This window comes from Schistocerca gregaria, chromosome 8, assembly GCF_023897955.1.
Source record: "Schistocerca gregaria isolate iqSchGreg1 chromosome 8, iqSchGreg1.2, whole genome shotgun sequence".
NCBI lineage: Eukaryota > Metazoa > Arthropoda > Insecta > Orthoptera > Acrididae > Schistocerca > Schistocerca gregaria.
In genome coordinates this window covers 235,559,474-235,571,691 of record NC_064927.1, presented here as the reverse complement: position 1 = coordinate 235,571,691, position 12,218 = coordinate 235,559,474, and positions in this window count along the sequence as shown.

The window sequence follows — 12,218 nt, the reverse complement described above, 5'->3', positions numbered from 1 at the left end:
TTCTAAGATAAGTCGTAAGGTCAGTATTGCCTCACGTGTTCCAACATTTCGACGGAATCCAAACTGATCCTCCCCGAGGTCCGCATCTACCAGTTTTTCTGGTTTCTGTACAAATTGTAAATAGCCTTACGCTCCCTGTATTTTACCCCTGCCACCTTCAGAATTTGAAAGAGAGTATTCCAGTGAACATTGTCAAAAGGTTTCTCTAAGTCTAGAAATTCTAGAAACGTAGGTTTGCCTTTTCTTAATCTTTCTTCTAAGATAAGTCGTAAGGTTAGCATTGCCTCACGTGTTCCAACATTTCTACGGAAGCCAAACTGATCATCCTCGAGGTCCGCTTCTACCAGTTTTTCCATTCGTCTGTAAAGAATTCGCGTTAGTATTTTGCAGCTATGACTTATTAAACTGATAGTTCCGTAATTTTCACATCTGTCAACACCTGCTTTCTTTGGGATTGGAATTATTATATTCTTCCTGAAGTCTGAGGGTATTTCGCCTGTCTCATACATCTTACTCACCAGATGATAGAGTTTTGTCATGACTGACTCTTCCAAGGCCGTCAGTAGTTCTAATGGAATGTTGTCTACTCTGGGGGCCTTGTTTCGACTCAGGTCTTTCAGTGCCCAATCAAACTCTTCACGCAGTATCTTATCTCCCATTTCGTCTTCATCTACATCCTCTAACATTTCCATAATATTATCCTCGAGTAGATCGCCCTTGTATAGACCTTCTATATACTTCTTCCACCTTTCTGCTTTCCCTTCTTTGCTGAGAACTGGGTTTCCATCTGAGCTCTTGATATTCATGCAAGTGGTTCTCCTTTCTCCAAACGTCTCTTTAATTTTCCTGTAGGCAGTATCTGTCTTACCCCTAGTGAGATAAGCCTCTACATCCTTACATTTGTCCTCTAGCCATCCCTGCTTAGCCATTTTGCACTTCCTGTCGATCTCATTTTTGAGACGTTTGTATTCCTTTTCGCCTGCTTCGTTTACTGCGTTTTAATATTTTCTCCTTTCTTCTGTTACCCAAGGATTTCTACTAGCCCTCGTCTTTTTACCTACTTGATCCTCTGCTGCCTTCACCACTTCATCCCTCAAACCTACCCATTCTTCTTCTACTGTATTCCCCCATTCTTGTTAATTGTTCCATTATGCTCTCCCTATATACAAGCTCTGGTTTAGTCAGTTTATCCAGGTCCCATCTCCTTAAATTCCCACCTTTTTGCAGTTTCTTCAGTTTTAATCTACAGTTCATAACAAACAGATTGTGGTCAGAATCCACATCTGCCCCTGGAAATGTCTTACAATTTAAAACTTGGTTCCTAAATCTCTGTCTTACCATTATGTAATCTATCTCATACCTTTTAGTATCTCCAGGATTCTTCCATGTATACAACCTTCTTTTATGATTCTTCAAACAAGTATTAGCTATGATTAAGTTATGCTCTTTGCAAAACTCTACCAGGCGGCTTCCTCTTTCATTCCTTAGCTCCAATCCATATTCACCTACTATGTTTCCTTCTCTCCCTTTTCCTACTGACGAATTCCAGTCACCCATGACTATTAAATTTTCGTCTCCCTTCACTACCTGAATAATTTCTTTTATCTCATCATACATTTCATCAATTTCTTCATCATCTGCAGAGCTAGTTGGCATATAAACTTGTACTACTGTAGTAGGTGTGGGCTTCGTATCTATCTTGGCCACAATAATGAGTTCACTATGCTGTTTGTAGTAGCTTACCCGCATTCCAATTTTCCTATTCATTATTAAACCTACTCTTGCATTGCCCATATTTGATTTTGTGTTTATAACCCTGTAGTCACCTGACCAGAAGTCTTGTTCCTCCTGCCACCGAACTTCACTAATTTCCACTATGTCTAACTTTAACCTATCCATTTCCGTTTTTAAATTTTCTAATCTACCTGCCCGATTAAGGGATCTGACATTCCACCCTCCGATCCGCAGAACGCCAGTTTTCTTTCTCCTGATAACGACATCCTCTTGAGTAGTCTCCTCCTGGAGATCCGAATGGGGGACTATTTTACCTCCGGAATATTTTACCCAAGAGGACGCCATCATCATTTAATCATACAGTAAAGCTGCATGCCCTCGAGAAAAATTACGGCTGTAGTTTCCCTTTGCTTTCAGCCGTTCGTAGTACCAGCACAGCAAGGCCGTTTTGATTAATGTTACAAGGCCAGATCGGTCAATCATCCAGACTGTTGCCCCTGCAACTACTGAAAAGGCTGCTGCCCCTCTTCAGGAACCACACGTTTGTCTGGCCTCTCAACAGATACCCCTCCGTTGTGGTTGCACCTACGGTACGGCCATCTGTATCGCTGAGGCACGCAAGCCTCCCCACCAACGGCAAGGTCCATGGTTCATGGGGAAGGAAGATTACACAGTACTTAATCTATGCTAAATGCAACACACACACACACACACACACACACACACACACACACACATGCCCGAAGGAGGAGTCGAACTTCCGACGGTGGAAGCCGCATGGACAGTGACAAGGCGCCTGAGACCGCGCGGCCTCTCCGTCGTGACGAGATAATTTTTCAGATATAGTATTCTCGGCACACTCTTGTCACTGTGGAACTCGGAGTATTGAATTCCCTGACTATTTCTGAATGTCCTACGCGTCTAGGTTCAAATATTATTCATCGTTCAAAGTCTGTTCCCGTCGTGCGTCCATAATCACTTGCAAACCGTTACACATGACTCACGTGAGTACAAATGACAGCTCCACCAATGCAGTGCCCTTTTATAACTCGCGTTTGCGATACTATTGCCATCTGTATATCTGCACTTCGCTGTTGCATGACTTTTGTTACCACGTGTCCAGTGTCTGTATCTTCACACTACAATGTCTTAAAGATATGAATGCATGCCTGAGGGAATAGTTCCAGACGACAGTTACGGCTGCGGTAAACATTACGAATAGATTCGCATATTGCAATTATCGATGTCAGCCGTGTGCGCCGGACGGGGTCTCGAACGCTGATTTCCCACTTATCGCGAGCAGTTGCTTTAACCACTTCGGCTGTCTGAGAGCGCCACCAGGACAGATCCAAACTCCCATGTACCACAGAGTCCAGAACCCCGATGCTCGCACAATTCGTGATTTCCGCACAGAGGGACAAATATCTGTCGCCATTTTAGCCCGGCTAGGCATGGATACGTAATTGATGGAGCCTGTATTTTCACATTACAATAGACATGCATGCATCTGAAGCTGAGCGCTGGCGATAAGGAGGCAATCTGAGTTCGAGTCTCGACCTGGTGCAAAATTATCCTGTGTTGAAAAACCTGACCGTCAATGTACAGTCGTAATACGCGAATCTATTTCGTAATGTTGGCCTCCGTTAATTTCAGGGCAACCGCTGGCTCTGAGTTCGCTGTTGTGGCCTTAGCAGGTTGCAACCGGTAGGACACCTCCGGGCCTATTTTGGGTCACTGCCGGTTTCCTAGCTACAGTTCCCGACCGGGGCCGGGTAGCCACTCAGCTACCTTCACCTGTGAGGCTGAACTGTCTCTGTGTGCTTCCATCTGCAAGGGCAGACGCCAGTGCTAAGGCTCCGGTCGCAGCGGCTCCGATATCTGCGGATTCCGTCGACGTCCGACATCGGCCGAAGAGGGCCGATCTTTTCAAATCAGTACGCCACTTCGTGCGCGGTCACAATGTAGCTGATCTCATCGTCCAAATGTACACATTTCGGACGACAACGGGAGAAATTCAAATTATTGTTGTTTTGCTCATAATGTCCAACACGACACGAAACATGAACAGTGAAAAGTTCAAATGTGGTGTCTGTGGCATTCAGATCATTAAAATGTATCATAGCTGGGAAACAGTTCGGAGTTTATGGGCCGAAATCGCAGTTTAACTGGAAACCACAAGTGGGCAAAATCTTTACCTGAAATTTTGGGTGTGGATTATAACCAGGAAAAATAATTTGTGCAAGTGATCAAGGTGGCTTGTGTTTTTCTTAAAGTTACTGTAGCGGATCTTTTTGTATTGTGGTAGATGGGCATCAGCTGCCTACAAAATGTTATTACTGCATACTGGCGTTGTTTTTATGGTGCCGGCCGCGGTGGTCTCGCGGTTCTAGGCGCGCAGTCCGGAACCGTGCGACTGCTACGGTCGCAGGTTCGAATCCTGCCTCGGGCATGGATGTGTGTGATGTCCTTAGGTTAGTTAGGTTTAAGTAGTTCTAAGTTCTAGGGGACTGATGACCACAGCAGTTGAGTCCCATAGTGCTCAGAGCCATTTTTTTTGTTTTTATGGCAGTAGAGCGGTGATTCTGTTACATCAAGTGGTTTGCAAATGTGGTCTACGTATGTGTTTCCACTTACCAGTGCTTTAGGTGCTGAGAGTACCTTACACTACATGTTATATTTCAACTTATAGCGAACGACAATCATTGAAAATTAATTGTCGTATGACTGCTGAAAACGCTCGGTAAATTCAGCAAAACAGATTTCGAGTAGGGCCCCTACTTGTAGAGTGTGATTCGAAGTCTATTCTCACGATAAAGACGCAGTTCTGGTTCAAGTAGGAGTATAAGTGACGCTTTGTTATTTGAGATCCGTCTATTATATCTTTCTAATAATTAGGCATATACCACGTTCTAGAAAGTACAGTTTCTAAGTTTTCGGGTGACATGTTGGATGTTATTTGCGATGGTCTAATTACTAATTTAAAATCTAATTACTAATTTAAAATCTAATATTTTCACTCTAGCACCTCAAATACCTGTGCTACAATATGAACTATTGTTGATTTTCTTTATTAAAAGCAACACTCAATCTGAAATAATACTACACTCACTTCCTTTCTCAAATCCGCTGGTTGAGTGTTTAGAGAGCAATCAAGTTATCTGAATATCCAGCCAGCACTGCATTAATTTTCACCATTTTTAGAAAAGAGTGTGCTGCTGTGAAACTACATATCTCTTTCATTATTAGATATTACTTGCTTCCTTGAATACAAATTTTTATTCATGTATCATGTAACAGAAATATGTACTTTCACCAGTAAATTAACCATTATGTGTTCATAACGTCATTGGCAAAAACTTTACAGACCGAAGTAGCACATCCTGCCACTGTATCATAATAAACCACACTCTCAGCAACTTGTTTTGGATAGATAATTAGTGCAGTATATCACTGAAAGTACATGTTTTCGTAATACACTCTTATAAATATGAAAAAGATCAATTACGGCTTGTTAGTTTCTAAGGTGGTGGCCCCATCTGACGCTAATCGCTAGTGAGAGCTGGAAAGTGGCGTCACAAAGTTAAAGCGTTTTTAATTTTTGTAGCATGGTATTTTTCCCTTTGTCTCGCATGTTCATAAAACTTGTCTTGTAATTCCAGTAACTGAGGACATAGTGTACAGTCCCACTTTCGTTTCGAGACAGATACAGTTCATTTATACGCATCTTATACACTGAAGAGCCAACCAAAGAAACTCGTACACCCGCCTAATACCGTGTAGAGCCCCCTTGAGCACGTGGAAAGTGCCGCAACACGACGTGGCCTGGACTCGACTAATGTTTGAAGTAGTGGTGGAGGGAATTTACACCATGAATCCTGCAGGATTGTCCATTATTCCGTAAAAGGACGAGGTGTTGGAGATCTCTTTGGAACAGCACGTTGCAAGGCATCCCTGATATGTTCAATAATATTCATGCCTGGGGAGTTTGGTGTCCAGTGGAAGTGTTTAATCTCAGAAGAGTGTTCCTGAAGCCACTCTGTAGCAATTCTGGACGTGTGGGGTGTCACATTGTCGTGTTGGAATTGTCCGAGTCCGTCGGAATGCACAATGGATGCAGGTGATCAGACAGGATGCTTACGTACGTGTCGTCCGTCAGAATCGTAAGTAGACGTTTCAAGGGGTCCCATATCACTCCAACTGCACACGCCACATACCGTTACAGAGTCTCCACCAGCTTGAACAGTCCGCTGCTGACATGTAGGGTCAGTGGATTGGTGAGGTTGTTTCCATACCAGTAAATATTCATCCGCTCGATACGATTTGATAAGAGACTCGTTTGACCAGGCAACATGTTTCCAGTCATCAACAGTCCAATGTCTGTGTCGACGGGCCCAGGCGAGGGTAAAGCTTTGTGTCGTGCAGTCATCAAGGGTACACGAATGGGCCTTTGGTTCCGAAAGCCCATATCGTTTCGTTGAATGGTTCGCACGCTTACACTTGTTGCTGGCCTAGCACTGAAATCTGGAGCAGTTTGCAGGATGATTGCAGTTCTGTCACGTTGAACCATTTTCTTCAGTCGTCGTCGGTACCGTTCTTTTCCATCTGAGAGGACAAAAAAATCTTGCATGTATTAATTCCGTGACTTACAGTTCTCTCTGTTTAAAATAATTACGCTCTCTGAACAGACATTTTTTCTATTGAGTTGATAGTGTTCCACAGCTATTCACCCTTCAAAGAGCAGGACTGGGATTTCAGTGAAGCGGATGAAGCATAATGGAACAGAATGCACAGTTGACTAAAGCCATTTTTTCAAAAAATGTTCAAATGTCTGTGAAACCTTATGGGACCTAACTGCTAAGGTCATCATACACTACTTAACCTAAATTATCCTAAGGACAAACACACACACCCATTCCCGAGGGAGGACTGGAACCTCCGCCGGGACCAGCCGCACAGTCCATGACTGCAGCGCCTCAGACCGCTAGGCCTATCCTGCGCGGCCCATTTTTTCACATTCAGTGTCACTTCTGCATTCAAGCAGTCCAGTACCAAAACTAAAACTAAACTATGTCCAAACAGGCCTCGGAAGGCACAACGGTACCAACCGACCGCGATGTCATCCTCAGCCGACAGGCGTCACTACATGTGGATATGGAGCGGCATTTGGTCAGCACACAGCTCTTCAGTGACCGGAGCCGCTACTTTTCAGCCTAGTAGCTCCTCAGTTGTCCTCACAAGGGCTGAGTGCACCCCATTTGCCAACAGCGGTCGGCGGACCAGGACGGTCTCCCATCCAAGCATCAGCCGAGTCCGAAAGCGCTTGACTTCAGGGAACTGGTGTTATCATTGCAGCACGACCACGTTGACGAGTCCTTTTTCAAGCACCACACTAATTACGTTTTGAGACGATGATATTGGAATATCAAGGACATGATCTCCATTTTGTCAAGCATTTAGTAACGTAGGCTTTCAATTTGGTGCGGAAAGTTGATTGCAAGGCACTGCCCCCCATGAACCATGGACCTTGCCGTTGGTGGGGAGGCTTGCCTCAACGATACAGATAGCCGTACCGTAGGTGCATCCACAACGGAGGGGTGTCTGTTGAGAGGCCAGACAAACGTGTGGTTCCTGAAGAGGGGCAACAGCCTTTCCAGTAGTTGCAGGGACAACAGTCTAGACTCTAGATGATTGACTGATCTGGCCTTGTGACACTAACCAAAACGGCCTTGCTGTGCTGGTACTGCGAACGGCTGAAAACAAGGGGAAGCTACAGCCGTAATTTTTCCCGAGGGCTTGTAGCTTTACTGGAGAGCTGCGTCAAACCAGTCTCTGTACTGAAGATCACCACAACAAAAACAACTTCAGCTGTGGTTTAGCACATTGTAGTCTTACAAAATAAACTAGCCATCTCGTATTATTTATGTCGTGTGACGAGGGCCTCCCGTCGGGTAGACCGTTCGCCTGGTGCAGGTCTTTCAATTTGACGCCACTTCGGCGACGTGCGCGTCGATGGGGATGAAATGATGATGATTAGGACAACACAACACCCAATCCCTGAGCGGAGAAAATCTCCGACCCACCAGGGAATCGAACCCGGGCCCTTTGTATTGACAGTCTGTCGCGCTGACCACTCAGCTACCGGGGCCGGACAGCCATCTTGTGTAAAGCTTATATTAGTAGAAAGAAGTACACATCGAGAGGTCGCAAAATTTTATTCTCCTCGGTGTTCTTGGTCCTACTATATCGTCATTGTGTGTCTACGCGTTGCCAAAATTCCTCTCTTTGGCTCTGAATAGGAAGTCATTCAAGTGTGTCATGGTAAGACGAGCATTTTTGCAAGCGAACGGCTCATACCATTGTTCCTGGGACGAGCGATTTATATTTGAACCACATTCTCGTACGTTTCTGAGCGTACGAGGTCATGCACTTTCCTTGTCAGTAGTGACAGTTCAGAATAAGAGAGGGTACAGCGTTCCCAGAGAGGGTTTAATGTTGCGTCCTTGGACTACGGGTTAGAAGTGGCTGCTCAATTTCGAAAACACAAAAGGTCAAAAATATTTGCAGCACTTTCTTGACATGCACATTCTTTTTATCGGAATCCTCTTTTTCAATACTCTTTTCTCCAGAGAAAGTTGCTACGTGCAGCCATCCGTGTCACGGAGATAAAATTAATTCTTTATTCTCAGTTTGTTTCGATAGAGTGCGGTGTCTGTCCAATCGTGAATGGGGCACTGAGGCATGGCATACGTGTACTTTTCGAAGTGCCAACACGCCTCGAACAGCAAAAAAAGGTAGGGGTGTAAGGTGCCTCTTACGTGAGGAAGACATTTTTAGCAGTTTTAATAAATTATTGTCTCTTATTGATGTATTCACGATAGGAAGTGCTGTAGTCCGTAGCCGGCCATGAGTCGGAGAGCATTTCCCACGCTGGCTGGCTACGTGACGAAGCGACCATATGTCGTGCGTAGTGGGGTGGGGCTCGGCGCTGGACCGTAGCAATAAGCGCCAGCCTGGGAAATATACATGACGGGAAGTACCGCCATCTTGGCGCCAAAGTCACCGATTTTGTTTATTTATATTTAGTAATTAAAGTCATTTATGACAACATGAATACTAGGAGGAGCCTGTTGATGGTTAAAACTTTTTATAATAATTTTGCTTCGTTAAAATTCACGCCCGTTCATTAACAAATGCATATCTTGCTAAGTACGAACTTGATCGGAAATCCACGAACTGTGACGAAACTAGTAAGAGATACGGACTGCGCGCCACAGTCTTGTTCGATGGTAGCCATGCTCTCGGTGACAAGTACTTTGTGACATGAGCGTTTCATTATTGATCTAATAGATGCAGACCTCGGGGAGGATCAGTTTGGATTCCGTCGAAATGTTGGAACACGTGAGGCAACACTGACCTTACGACTTATCTTAGAAGAAAGATTAAGAAAAGGCAAACCTACGTTTCTAGCATTTGTAGACTTAGAGAAAGCTTTTGACAATGTTGACTGGAATACCCTTTTTCAAATTCTAAAGGTGGCAGGGGTAAAATACAGGGAGCGAAAGGCTATTTATAATTTGTACAGAAACCAGATGGCAGTAATAAGAGTCGAGGGGCATGAAAGGGAAGCAGTGGTTGGGAAAGGAGTGAGAAAGGGTTGTTGCCTCTCCCCGATGTTATTCAATCTGTATATTGAGCAAGCAGTAAAGGAAACAAAAGAAAAATTTGGAGTAGGTATTAAAATTCATGGAGATGAAGTAAAAACTTTGAGGTTCGCCGATGACATTGTAATTCTGTCAGAGACAGCAAAGGACTTGGAAGAGCAGTTGAACGGAATGGACAGTGTCTTGAAAGGAGGATATAAGATGAACATTAACAAAAGCAAAACGAGGATAATGGAATGTAGTCAAATTAAATCGGGTGATGCTGAGGGAATTAGATTAGGAAATGAGACACTTAAAGTAGTAAAGGAGTTTTGCTATTTAGGAAGTAAAATAACTGATGATGGTTGAAGTAGAGAGGATATAAAATGTAGACTGGCAATGGCAAGGAAAGCGTTTCTGAAGAAGAGAAATTTGTTAACATCGAATATAGATTTATGTATCAGGAAGTCGTTTCTGAAAGTATTTGTTTGGAGTGTAGCCATGTATGGAAGTGAAACATGGACGATAACTAGTTTGGACAAGAAGAGAATAGAAGCTTTTGAATTGTGGTGCTACAGAAGAATACTGAAGATAAGGTGGATAGATCACGTAACTAATGAGGAGGTATTGAATAGGATTGGGGAGAAGAGAAGTTTGTGGCACAACTTGACTAGAAGAAGGGATCGGTTGGTAGGACATGTTTTGAGGCATCAAGGGATCACAAATTTAGCATTGGAGGGCAGCGTGGAGGGTAAAAATCGTAGAGGGAGACCGAGAGATGAGTACACTAAGCAGATTCAGAAGGATGTGGGTTGCAGTAGGTACTGGGAGATGAAGCAGCTTGCACAGGATAGAGTAGCATGGAGAGCTGCATCAAACCAGTCTCAGGACTGAAGACAACAACAACAACAACAACAACAGGAATAAAAGTGATATTACGACATTCTGAATGTTAATTTCGAGTAAACAGATACCCCATAGTTGATCGACAGCAATTTCAGATAATAAGCTTCTACCGACAGACACATCCAATGCGCCAATGAAGAATTTGCACGGGACTACATTTACGAGAGGTTCACTGCGCACAGTTAGGAGGAAATCCGACGACACGACCCACCAAGGCGGATCAAGAAAGTCCGACTTACACTCGCAAATTCCGGGTGGAAATGCTGACCAGTTATACTGTACGTCACATATACCACCCTCTACGGACTTGCGGCTAAGCTGAGTAATAACAGTATTAGTTTAGAAGCGAGGGGATCTTGCGGAAGGGGGGGAAGGGCAGGAGCAGTTTGCATACACAATCCCGCAATGCTCGATGATTGGTGGAGCTGAGTTGGTAGCGTCAGGAGCCGGTAGTACATCACCATTTGCAGGGTAGCAATGAGAGGGCTAATCGTTGTCTGGTTGATTGAGCATGCATTGGTGAGCACACTACAGCAATCGTAACGACGCTCATTTTGTGGCAACGCCCTCGAAGGCGTTTTCACTGAGGACGGCGGGTGTGTGGCGGCGTTGAGAACCGGGGGCCTGCAGTCTCCGTTAGACTGCGGTGACGCCAGTTGCGCAGCAAGAAGGCCGAAGCGAGTAGCGTGTGGCTGTGCGGGCGCAGACCACGTGCAGGTTCGCAGCTGTGAACACATCGCGCCGGAAGGGTCGGAATCACGCCTTGAACCCCGTTGAGGAAGGCACTTCTAAGGCTGCGGTCAGAGTGGCTCCGACAACGATCGTCAGAGGCCGGCGCCAGAGGTCACACGATAACAGCCGCTGACAGCTTGATCACAGTGCGTGCGATCTCATTCATCAGTTTTTGACGGGATAGAGGAGGTTAGGTTAGGTTAGGTTAGAATCTATTTTATGTATGAGGTACGTTACATTTTAACCTCCAAAGACGAGACGAAACCGAGACGCCTTTGTGCTTGGAGACAAGTGCTCCAGTGCAGCTTTTGCTATTACACTGAAGCGCCAACTGGTATAGGCATGCGTATTCAAATACAGAGATACGTAACGTGGCAGAATACGGCGCTGCGGTCTGCAACGCCTATATAAGACAACGACCGTCTGGCGCAGTTGTTAGATCAGTTACTGGTGCTACAATGGCCGGTTATCAGGATTTTAGAGTTGTAGGACGTCAAACGGGCCGACTTGGAGCAGGAGAGGCACCACAGGACATTTTAATTTCCAATGTCTATACTTTTACAAATAAATTCATGAAACTTTGTTAGCATCACCGGGAAGGATTCAGCATTCACAATCATTCCAGTAGAACTTCGAAAACATAACAAAATAAATTGTTTTTACGTGCGAAATTTCATCATTTTTTCACTTACTAATGGTTGCGTTTGTTGCTATAGGTACACTTTTCTTCATAAGTTAGATTCTTCGATGAATTTTGCACATCATACATACTATACTCACAGATGTATGAAACTCTAGAATTTATTTATGAAAAAACTAATGAACTGTTACATTTTAAACTTCATGTTTAGGAAAAACACAAATTTTATAGTTAATTACCTCAATTTTTACCACAGTTTTTAATAGATTTCGAAAATTCTAGAGTTTCATACACCTTTAAGTATGGTTTGTATGCTGTGCACAATTCATCAAATTCATTTAAGAATATCTCTTACTTATGAAGAAAAGTGTACCTACAGCAACAAATACTGCCATTAGTAAGCGAAAAAATGATGAAATTTCACAGGTAAAAAAAAATAATTTCGTTATGTTTTCGAACTTCCGCTGCTGTGAGAGTGAATTCTGAATCCTTCCTGGTCATTCTAACAAAGTTTTATGAATTTTTTTTGTAAAAGTATAGACAGTGGAAATTAAAATGTCCTGTGG